The 12,175-nt window shown below is 46.3% G+C and overlaps 1 protein-coding gene across 2 annotated transcripts in view; it reads right to left on the bottom strand.

Annotated features, from left to right (window-relative positions):
* FRMD4B (FERM domain containing 4B) overlaps positions 1-10,930 on the bottom strand; it is a 393,137-nt gene extending 382,207 nt beyond the window's left edge. For both annotated transcript variants that reach the window (XM_053298157.1, XM_053298156.1), the window contains exon 1: positions 10,853-10,930. The gene's annotated coding sequence lies outside the window, so the exon portion shown is untranslated. The remainder of the gene's footprint in view (positions 1-10,852) is intronic.
* Between the last annotated feature and the right edge of the window lie 1,245 nt (positions 10,931-12,175).

Genomic DNA, 12,175 nt, shown 5'->3' on the forward strand with positions numbered 1-12,175 from the left:
TTCCCGGCGTAGGTCATCCACTAGAGTGACCAAGGCAGTCTTAGTCCCATATTCGGGGCGGAAGCCAGAATGAAAAAGGTCCAGAAAATCCCTATCACCCAAGACCCTCTGCAGCTGGGACACCACTACACACTCTATCACCGTACCCAAAAACGGTCTGTAATTGTCCGGGTTGGAAGGATCAAGGGAGGGCTTTTTAAATAATGGTCTTACCACCGCCTCCTTGAGGCATGATGGCATTCTGCCCTCCCTTAATGAGGCATTAATAATCACTTCCAACCATCTACCTGTCCCCTCCCTGGCAGCTTTTATTAGCCATGAAGGGCAGAAGCAGGGACTGGCAACAGAAAGAAGATCACAATTGGCAACATCTCTGCCTCTTTTGAAAACCAATAATAATTACATAGGAACATAGGAAATTGCCATATACTGAGTCAGACCATTGGTCTATCTAGCTCGGTATTGTCTTCACAGACTGGCAGCGGCTTCTCCAAGGTTGCAGGCAGGAATCTCTCTCAGCCCTATCTTGGAGAAGCCAGGGAGGGAACTTGGAACCTTCTGCTCTTCCCAGAGCAGTTTCATCCCCTGAGTGGAATATCTTGCAGTGCTCACACATCAAGTCTCCCATTCATATGCAACCAGGGTGGTCCCTGCTTAGCTAAGGGGACAAGTCATGCTTGCTACCACAAGACCAGCTCTCCTCTCCTTCAGCATAGATGGTTCTTGAGTAACATAGGAAGCTGCCATATACTGAGTCAGACCATTGGTCCATCTAGCTCAGTATTGTCGACACAGACTGGCAGCGGCTTCTCCAAGGTTGCAGGCAGGAATCTCTCTCAGCCCTATCTTGGAGATGCTGCCAGGAAGGGAACTTGGAACCTAGATGCTCTTCCCAGAGCAGCTCCATCCCCTAAGGGGAATATCTTACAGTGCTCACACTTCTAGTCTCCCTTTTGTATGCAACCAGGGTGGACCCTGCTTAGCTTAAGGGGACAAGTCATGCTTGCTACCACAAGACCAGCTCTCTTCCCCTTACAGATGTGTTCAGCTCAGAGACACTCTTAGCCCTGGACTTTGGGGCTGAAGTTCAGGGCTTCCACAGCCTCTGCCCCCCCATCCTTTTTTAGTCTGTCTTGGGTGGTGTGGTCACCCAGCCAAGCATGATGATGCTTAATTTGCAGGGGGAGGGGGACTCCAAAGGCCTTTAGGTCCAGGTTCCAAAATTACCTAGGTGCACCTCTGGTTCAGCTATCTGTAGTAAGATTAGCAATTCATCAGAGGCTGGATTCTTTGCTGTAATCTTCACACACAATAGTATCTAGTGACTGTGGGCGGACACTAACATCATAAGTTTCATACATAAAAGGACACCTGTAGAGGACTATTGGTCCAGTGGAGAGGAAATGTTATAATGGGATGCAGAGTTCCTATGGACTATATTGAAAAGGCACACAAGCAGAAGATAAAGCTCCTGTTCAGTCCTGGTTCAAAGTGGACATGGTATACTCAATGACTGGGGAATGAGAGTGTTCTGTTAGCCTTGTCCCTGGCACAAGCATGCTTTGTGGCTATGCCCCTGGCTCTCCCTGGAAAGCAGACTCTGGTCACATTCAATGGGCATCAGTCATCATGCAATGGCTAACAAGGCCTGAAATCAAAATAAATTCCCAAGCAGCAAGAAGTCAGCTGAAAGGAGAACATTAACTCAGCCACTCCAACGTTTTTGTCCCTACCCATGTAATATAATCTACAATTATAAGCAGGGCTTTGTGAAAACCTAAACTGTAGGGTGCCATTTCCTAGGAACTCTATTAGCACTCTGAAAAAGGTATTTCCAACTTTCGACATAATTGCTGAACTGAGAGAGAAGTCTACACAGACCTTGTGAGTGACTAATGTACCAAAACAGATACTCTCACAATTTGATTCAAGAACTGGAGGCGACAAGAGAGAAAACTTTATCAGAAGACATGGAACTTGATGCGCTCATGACCCTTGAGCTCCAAAGATGAAGACGACAATGTGGGTGAGCTGGGTATATGATGACACTAAACACGTGCCTTCCCAGAGGGCCTTGTCAGGAGTTGATGGGGCTGTAACAAGAGGAAGCTTTCCCAGATCCAATACCCCACATACCTATTAGGAAAATATCTTTTCATAACCTTGTGAGGATGGTTTCCATTCCAGTCATTCAATTCAGGCATTCAGGACCTGCGAAGGCTAGAACTGGGAACTCCCTGCTAGTTTACCTGTATTGCTTCTTACTTTTTTATCCCATTCTTTCTCCAAGGAGCTCAGGGTAGCACACCTGGTTCTCCCTCTCAACCCTGTGAGGTAGGTTAGGAAGACAGATAGCAACTGGCCTAAAGTCAGTATGAGTTTCACACCCAGTGAATCTAGGTCTCTCTCTAACCACTGTGTAGCAAGTCTCAAGGGCTACAGGTCATAGTAACTCCCTACAAGCCATAGTGGCTTGGCAATTTCCAGACACTGGATTCCACCTGCCCAGGAACGTCATTGGCTCTCCTCATCAAGCAAGGCTATAAAGCTTTCTATTCTGGGTAGACTCCTGCATGGGCAAGCATAGGATGTACTGGCGTGGACCCCCCACCCCCACCACATGACCCCAATAGATGGCTGCCCATATAGCTCAGCTCTGACAGGGCCCTCTTTTCAGACTGTGCCATCCTATTTCACAAAATGATGTACTGGTTTATTTATTTAAAATATTTATTCCCCACCCCTCCAGTACACTACTGCTTGGGGCAGCTCCCAACACTGGTTTGTTGACTGTTGTGAGCAAACCAGTTCATCTCCCCCTTATGGTAAATGTTGCCTATCATGATGTCCTCTACAGTATTAAATGGGGTCATGATGTACTCCAAATCTACTCATTCTGGTCCATCTGCTTGCACAGAATGCACTTGTTCTTTATTGCAGCAATCAGGGTTAGAGCAGTGGCCTGGAAAACAAAACACTCTCGCATATTCACCCTCTGCCTCTATGATACCCTTTGCCCATATTTGTTTTGGGGAAAGTTGTCATGAAGTATATTTTATCAAACAAAACACTTGGAACTTCTTGCATGATTTGAAATGCTGCTTATTCATTATCACAGCAAAGCAATTTCTCAGAGGAGGGAACATATCAAACACCTTCTCCCTTCCCTTCCATGGCATTCTGCCTTTACTGTATTTTATTCTAAGAGGTCGCTAAATCATTATGGATAGCTAAGTCAAAAAGTAGAAAACATGAAAAGCTAATTGGAACTGGAGCACATGTGCTGTCAGGGCCCAGCTCTCCATCTTTTTCCAGGAGTGCTCATCATTTCAAGATACAGCATATGGTAGTCTGTTGTACTCTTTCATAACTCATTCAGTTTCATAGCAATTTTTTTTTTTTACAGTAGCGAAAAACATCGATGCAATAGGACACAAGAGGGAGTTGGGGTACTGTTTTGACTGCCTTGAATGCTAGCAATGTTACCCATGTAAAATGTATCCAACTGACTGAAGAAATTTTTTTAAAAGAAGATGCAGCTGAATAAACCAGGTCAAAAAACTCCTTTGAATTAAGAAGCAGCCTTTAAAGATTAAGTGGCACAGAGTTAAGGTCACCCAATTCACTACTAATAGTAACAGCCCAGCATCGCACAATTGCCTGTGATGACTGGCAGCCCTCTACCCAAGCACCAAACCAGTACCCACTAAAGAAAGGGGAGGGAGACCCCTGGAATGTCCAGGGGAGATCTGCACCCTCAGCTGGAGCTGATCCCCTTTGTGACCACTGCACCCCTGGGAGTCCCGCAGGCAGAGACTGTTCCCTGGGTCCAGATGGTGTTCAACCATGGACTGTGCAGGAAGGCCTGTCATTTTGCCAGCCAGTTTCTGCCCCTCACTCCCACAAGTGCTCCATTTCTCTATTTTTAAAAAGCATTCAAGGATCCTTCCAAAAATTGAGCTCTCTGTTGTGTGGCACTGAGACCTGCAGTTAATGGTGCAGGTCTTGAGATCTCCACAATCAAAGACCTGCAGTTAAAGGTGCAGGAGTGCAGAGTGAGAAGCTGAATCGATTCTTCTTTGGCCAGAGAGCAAAGGGACTCCTGAGGTGCTTCCATTCCCTTGTCTCTGGCTGAAATGCAGCACAGTCCTTTGTTTTCTCGAAATGCAGCACAGTCCTTTGTTTTCTCTATTCCCATTTTGTCTGTGTGCCAGGGCTGCCTGATAGCCACATGTGGCTGTCTAGTCCTGGACAGCCCCTGTGCAAGTCCCCCTCCCTGCCGGGGTGATGAGCGGTCATGGGGGTTGTGACCAAGTGTTCCCTCTAACAGAGGTTCCTAGATGCTGTTGACTACAACTCCCAGAATCCCCAGCTGCAATGGCTTACGCTTGGGGATTCTGGGAGTTGTAGTCAACAACATCTGGGAATCCCTGTTAGGGGGGAAACTGGTTGTGACCTGGCTAAGAGGCAGGTGGTGCTACAGGGTTAATGCCTTTGCCTCAGAGGCTTCCCTGCCTCCAGGGGGAGCCAAGCATTGCCAAAGTGCTCCAGAATTTCCATAATGCAGCTAAAGGCACTTGGTAGCAGTGCACCCACTCTGTCCTCCCTTGGATCCAATGGGAGTGGGGCCTTGCCAGTGTGGTGGCAGGGTTAGGACTGCTAGAATACTGTGTGGATCCTCCATGCAAAAATGTTAATCTATATGGAAAACTAAACATCACAGAGAAGTGTAACTGATCCTCTGCCCTGACAGCCTAGTTGTCTGTACGCAGGGATTTATTTATTTGGTATGGGGTTCTCCTCCCCCCATCATGAGAGAGTCCATCTAAAGTGGCATGGCTCAGACACAAGGTTTACTAGCATAGTGATGACTAGGTTAAATATTTGTTATGTTTTAAAAGAATTAGACCCTCTTCTGACAAACTTATTCTGCTTGTGTTTTCAGTTAATTTCAATGACTGGCCAAGCTGATGCTCACTTTAATTATTACCCAGACGTTGTACTCCTGCTTTCTCTCGATCAGTCCAAATTAGAACAAAGTGGTAAGACGCCATTCCATGGGGATTTGAACAAGGTTTGCAGATGGCTGTCTATTCATCATACATCTGCCTCACTTCACTTTAAATGTGCAGACCAGCTAATCTGATTGGTTCAGTCAGGTGAGAGGCCACCACTATTGGCCAAGCCCACATTTGGTTCTTATGCTTAGGCTCTCAGCTGAAATCAGCATGAAGGAAGAAGTACAGAGAGAAAGCTGAATAAATTTGGTGTTCCCAGACAATATATCTGAAACAGAAGCACCCACTAAGTAGACCATTCCAGGATTCCTTCATATTAAGATGTCTACATCACCAAATTAAAAAGATCCAAGTTAGTAATATACAAAGAAGAAAAAGAAGTATCTTATGGTCTGGGACTAGCAGTTGGGGAGACCTGGGGTTTAAATCCCACCTCAATCATGAAACCTCCTGGATGACCTTGGGAAGTCACTGAGGGCATTCACATGGCCAGGTCTACTTGGGCTAATGCAGCTCTACCCATGTAGACCTAATGACGAGAACTTTCAGGATCCCAGCAGTGCAGATTCCAGCACTCCTCCATCAGGTGGCCCAGGTTTTTTAGCCCAGTCATGTGAGAGCACGGCCTGCTGACAGCCATTACTATCATAGAGGCCAGGGGTGAGGGAGCAACCCGACCTCTGGAATTTCTACAATGCACTGTGCTACTCATGTGGTGCATTATGGGATATCTGGAGGCCAGGTATCCTTCTCCTGGCCTCTAGATCGGCACACCACTTGCTGCAATGGCAATCGTGTAAATGCACAAGTGGTGTCTCCCAGAGAATGAAGGATAAGGGGAAGGTAGGAGGTATCCTGCCTTCCCTGCAGCCCTCCCCAACTCCAAGCAAATGGTTGTGTGAACAACCTTTGGTCTCACAGCCTAACCTACCTCACAGGGATGCGGTGGGGTGATGAGGGGGAAGAATCATTTGTGCTGACCTGAGTGTGCTGGAAAAAGGGTGGGACATCAATGTAATAAACTAATTTAAACAGATTTTGTTAGGCATCATTAATTCTAGAAGCACCATGGGCATTGTTTTACTTGTATAAGGGGATAGTCAAAGTTAATGTTGAAACTTCATACACAAATTTTCAGTCCATGGACACTGAACATATATGGAAGGGGAGTGGTAATATGGTAGCAAGTCCAGCCCATACATATTCACTGTTCATTGGACTGCGAAAATAGACCCTAGTTACATACTCTACATATGCAACACGACTGCAAAAAGTGCATATGACCTGTCTTCACAATGGACTCAGTACACATGTCAAAGTGCCTACAGCCACCCTTCTGCTTCCTGCTACACTTGTTCAATGTCCACTGACTGATTTCTGAAAATGGTGATAGAAGAGTCCTATACAGACATATGGGAAACACCTATACTGGGCAGCAGCAATATAGGAGGATGCTGAAAGGCATCATCTCATACTGCGCAGGAAGAGGCAATGGTAAACCCCTCCTGCAGTCTACCAAAGATAACCACAGGGCTCTGTGGTCGACACTGACTTGACGGCACACTTTACCTATACAGACATTATGTTGTGTGTACATATAAAATGGTCATTGGCATGAACCCAACAAGAATGAGCAGTCCAAGCCCCATTGAACCCAATACTCAATTTCCTAATGAGAACTGGTTAGCTGTTTTATGGTCACACCAAGAGGAGCAGTATCTGTCCAAAAGTGGGACAGCAGTATTAGTTTGTTGCAGCAGCAACAAGAAAAAGTCTTTAGGCACCTTAGAGACAGATTTGATGTTCAGATATTGAGATGCACAAGGAGAGCATTTTGGAGGTGATGGGATACAGTCAACTGACTGTGGTAAAGCTGAATACATCAGGAAAGAGAGAACATCAAAAAGCAAGAAGAGAGAGGAAACAGACTCAGAAAACAATGCAGGAAGAGAGACTATTCTAGGAAACTGAGGAGGAAATCACAAAGGAAAGGTGGTGCAACAAAAAGCATGGAAAAATGGACTGAATTAGACACTTTGATAAAGTTAGGATACAATTTGGAGAATATATATTTCTAGACTTATTCAGTGTATGAACATTACTGAAGGGAAGCATTAAATAAAGAAGTAAAATCAAACAGTTGTGAATCAGTGCAGAGCAGAAGGCTTCTGCTTCAGTTTCGTTAAGGAATAAGACAAGCGACCATGACTCCTATGAAATGGTACTTATGTATGTATCTCATTCTAACTGCAATCAGTCATTCTGAGTCCTTCTACCTCTTACTTCTGAAAAGGCCTTGTATCATTATTTTGAAGTCATCTACTGTTATAAATCAAGATCACAGAGATATAATTACTCCTGTCTTATGCTGGTATCAAGTACTCTTTAAAGTAAACAAACATTGGCTGACATCCTAAGTTTACTCAAGGAAGGGCCATTGAAATTAAAAAGAAAAGCTAGGCATGCCTAACATCCTTTTAATTTCAATGAGACTTCCTTGAGTAAACTTAGCCAGGATGTCAGCCATTATTTATTATAGTTCAATTTTATATACAGCCTTTCTTAAAACTCATCCCAAGGCGTTTTGCGAAAGTTAAAAACAAACAAACAACAACACACCATAACAACAAACCACCCAAAAGAAGTAGCCACAGAAACACATAGAGCAACAGGAAAGCACAGAGATTCGCAACCCCTCAGGGGCAAAAGCCTGAACAAATAAAGAAGTTTTTAGTTGCTTTTTTAAAAAAACAGCCACAGATGCCAGAGAATGGACACCAACCAGGAGAGCATTTCAGAGCCTGGGGACAAAAACAGAGGAGACCCTGTCCTGCATACATGACAACTGAGCATCCCTCAATGTTGGCACATGGAGCAAAGTCCTGTCTGATGACTTGTTGGTTGGACAGAAAGTCTTGGGAGCAGGCAATCTTTCAGTTCATCTTCCAGAGTAACTGTGTACATAGCTCAGCAGAACTTACTCCCAAGTAAGTATGCACAACCCTTCAACAGCTTACAGAAGAGAGAGGTGATATTGATTAGGCCTGTGCAATTTCCAATTTCTGATACTGGAAATGGCCCAATATTGGGGCTATTGGAAAGAATAGAATTATTTACAAATTATCTGATCCAGAATTTTCCGATCCGGTATCGGGGATATCGGGTCAAATATCAGAAATATTGGAATATCAGAGCACAAAATGGTGGTGGAAATACAAAATGGAGTTCACATTTTCTCCTGACCATGGCTTGAGCAGAAAGAGCAATGCCATTTTCTTGCCATCTATCTGCTTGCCTATGCATTTTTAAAATTTTTATATTTAGGTTATTTAATAATTTATTTATTTTTCTTACCACTTTAAAAAGCAAGTGGCGATTCTCAGATATTATGTCACTTCCCCTGCTGATATAACTTCCCCTGTGATTCTCCGATGCAAGTGCAATTTTGGACTTACTTTGGAAATTAATTTAAAATCAATGAATGAACAGATTTAATTGAAATTAAATACACAGAGGCCTTTATCCTGCACTACATGTGCCTAATTTCAGAGCTCTTTGCCCAGCTATTTTCTCTCTCTCTTATTTCCATACACTTCTCTGGAGATTTTTTTTCCTGATAGGTATAGGATTTCCGACTGGGAATCTGATAATGATATTTAGAGAGTCAGCATAGTGTAGTGGTTAGAGTGCTGGACTAGGACTGGAGAGACCCGAGTTCAAATCCCCATTCAGCCATGATACTTGCTGGGTGACTCTGGGCCAGTCACTTCTCTCTCAGCCTAATCTACTTCACAGGGTTGTTGTGAGGATAAATTTAAGTATGTAGTACACCACTCTGGGCTCCCTGGAGGAAGAGCGGGATATAAAATGTAGACAATAATAATTTAGAAGGGGCAAAAGACATGATACAGATATTAATTACCATCATCTATTGGATTGGATTCAATATGATAGTTCTGATCGTGCACAGGCATAATATTTATTATACAGCGATGTCTTTTACTTTTCATTATGTCTCAGGGGAAATGAATTTTTACAACTTGTTTATTATACATTAGGCTTTATTATTTAATTAATAAATATTTATTATTTATTTATTATACACTAGGTATCTTCACTATCCTCATGTAGCAGGTGTCTGAGGTCTCACATAAGAAGAGCCTTGTTGGATCAGGCCCAAGGCATATCTGTTTCCCACAATAGCCCACCAATTGCCTCTGGGAAGGCCACAAGCAGGAGATGAAGGCATGCCCTTTCTCCTGTTTTTGCTCCCCTGCAACTGGTATTCATAGGCATCCTGCCTCTATTCTGGAGACAGCCTCTAGCTATCAAGACTTGTAGTCATCGTTAGACCTGTCCTCCTAAATTTGTCTGAGAGGGTGTGGCTTGCCTAAGGTCACATGGTGATTTCACAGCAGAGGCAAGATTCAAAACTAGAGAGTCAGAGGCTCTCAGTCCAGGGAATTTTAAATAGTGCTTGGCGTTTTCTACTACCGCTTGCATGTTAGTGCAGGATTATCTTAATGGAGTATCAGCTTTTTAACCTTTTTCCCTTTACATTGCAGTTTTATTCCTCCCACCCCTAACCTTGCCCAGCAAAATGCTGGGATACCCGGGCAGTGCTACTATGCTAAGCAGAGAGCAAAACAACTGGACACTTCCTACTGATAAGCCAGAACTTATGCCCATCAGATAAGGGAACTGTTCCAAGAACAAGGCAGGTGCGGTGCTGTTCTTATGAATCTAAACTCGAAAGTCTTTTCCCTTTCCCCCTTAAAAATCGGGGGGTGGGAGAGAAGGTAAGAAAATTATGGTTTTTTACAAGAGGTTATTAAGAATGCTTGCAGTGCACCACTTGTAATCAAATCAGAACTGAAACAGCTCTCTACTCTTCTATACCCCCTTTCTGCATCCAGAACCGTCAAGCTGATTTCTCACATTCTACCTTCGGACAGAAGCACACCCAACACAGACCACCTTATAGCAGCGGAGCGAGAAAGAGAGCGAGCGAGCCAGCCACCGGGATCACCCTCCTCTTTTCGTCCTGCATCACCACACACCCCTTGCGGTTTGAGGAACACCGAACTGACAGCTTAAGGAGAGCCCCGGTAGTTGTAGTTCCCTCCCTCCCACCCCACCCCTTCGCCGGTCAAAAAATTCGGCTGGTCTGAACAAGTTCCTTCTGATCTCGAACGGCTTCTATCATCCATCCCAGTCTCGGAGCTCTGCTTCATATATGCAGCGAAGTAACTCCTTTCCTGCTAAATGAAAGATCCCAGCGCCTGCCTGCCTGCCTGCCTCTTCCCTCCATTCACTCTCCCAACAGATCGTTAAGAACAAAGCACATGGTGTTGTGGGCTTTACGTCGCAAATCCAAGAGCGGAGAGGAGGGAACCGAGGAGCGTTTACAAACCAGGAGAAAGGCGGCAGGGGAAGAGGAGCAATCGCACGTACACGCCCAAACTTCCAGCCGGGCTAAAGTATAGCCTAGGGGTGCCCGCAGCCAGACACGCTTCCCTACTCTTGGCTTTGTTCCTGGGAACACCCAGACAAACAGCCATGAGATGGGGGGGGGGAGCACTACTCCCTCGGATGCTGCTGGGCGCGAGGGCAGGGAAAGCAAGCCAAGAGGCGACTGGGAGCTGTTGAGCTGACAATGGCTATTTGTCTTGCTTTCTCGCCCGGCTGCTCCTCTCGGCGATTTCCCTCCTGCGGAGAGAAACTCCCCCTCTCTGCACTTGCAGAGGTTCACCCGCCGCGCATCGCAGGGGGAGCAGCCAGACAACAATGCATGCCATCCCCGCCCCGCCACCTCCAAGCCAGCGAACACCTACCTGGGCTTCTTCTTCTCCTCAAGTGGAGATGGTCTCGGCCCGGGCGGAGGAGCTTTTCCGTTTCCCACCGGCAGGCAAGCAAGCAGCAGCAACTCCACGCCGGCTCTGCTCAGTTTCGGTTGCCTGCCCAGCACGTGAGAAGGGGGCGACTCCTCCAGTTCAGGGCTGGGGGAGGAGGAATGTGAAGGGGATTCTCTCTAGCAAGCGAGCGACGGCTGGCTTCTACTTCCAGGCGCTCTCCTCGTGCCACCTAAGACTCAGCCAGCCCTGCCGCCGCCTGAGTCACGCTCTCTCTCCCTTCCTAGCTGCCTCTCTCGTGCCCAGCGAGCCAGAGTCCTTTCTGAGCCGCCCGCCGGTCCTGCTGAGGGCTAGGCATGCTATAGCCTGCATGCAACCGCGAGAGGAGGGAGGGCTCTAGCGGCTGGGAAGGGGTCCCGCAGAGCTCTGGCTGGCAGAAAGCGGAGCTTGGGGAATAGGCTGCCCCAGCCGCCTGCCTGCCTGCTGCGAAAGTCGCCCCACCCTCCTTCCTATTGATCTCCCGCAGCAGCTAAACAGTTTGAGCTGCTGGTACCATATCGGGCGGCAGAGGAGACAGGCATGGGGGACACAAAGTCACCCAGCGTGCTAACACAAAGTTCACACGTGCTGGCTTGAAGCCCCGAGTCGTGACTTGCATGTTGGAATTTTCGCGCCAGAATCTTGAAGAGAGTCGCTTCCCACCTTCAGCTGTAGCTCATCAGGCGATGAGAGAGCCCAAGGGGCCGGTTCAAGTGACCTGTGTGTGGTAGATATGAATGCATGGATCGTCGTCACCCCAATAGCCCACCCACCCCTGCCTGTGTTCGTGTGCTCTGAAGAGAGCTCGTGCAAGGTGCCCTCCCGTAGCTTATTCTCCACTTGATGGGGAACTTACACTTTGCAGTCTTGTATGGAGAGGAGAGTTGGTCTTGTGGTAGCAAGCCTGACTTGACTCCTTCGTTAAGCAGGGTCTGTCCTGGTTGCATTTGAATGGGTGACTATTTATTTATTACATTTTATATCCCGCTCTTCCTCCAAGGAGCCCAGAGCAATGTACTACATACTTAAGTTTCTCCTCACAACAACCCTGTGAAGTAGGTTAGGCTGAGAGAGAAGTGACTGGCCCAGAGTCACCCCGCTAGTGACTACTACATGTGAGGAGACTACTACATGTGAGGACTGTAAGATATATATGGGGTTGCTTTGGGAAGAGTCACTTTAAGGCTCAGTGGGGAAATGCTTGACTAACAAGCAGAAGGTTGCCAGTTTGAATCCCCGCTGGTACTATAGTGGGCAGCAGCAATA

This window comes from Hemicordylus capensis, chromosome 2 (assembly GCF_027244095.1).
Source record: "Hemicordylus capensis ecotype Gifberg chromosome 2, rHemCap1.1.pri, whole genome shotgun sequence".
Taxonomy (NCBI): domain Eukaryota; kingdom Metazoa; phylum Chordata; class Lepidosauria; order Squamata; family Cordylidae; genus Hemicordylus; species Hemicordylus capensis.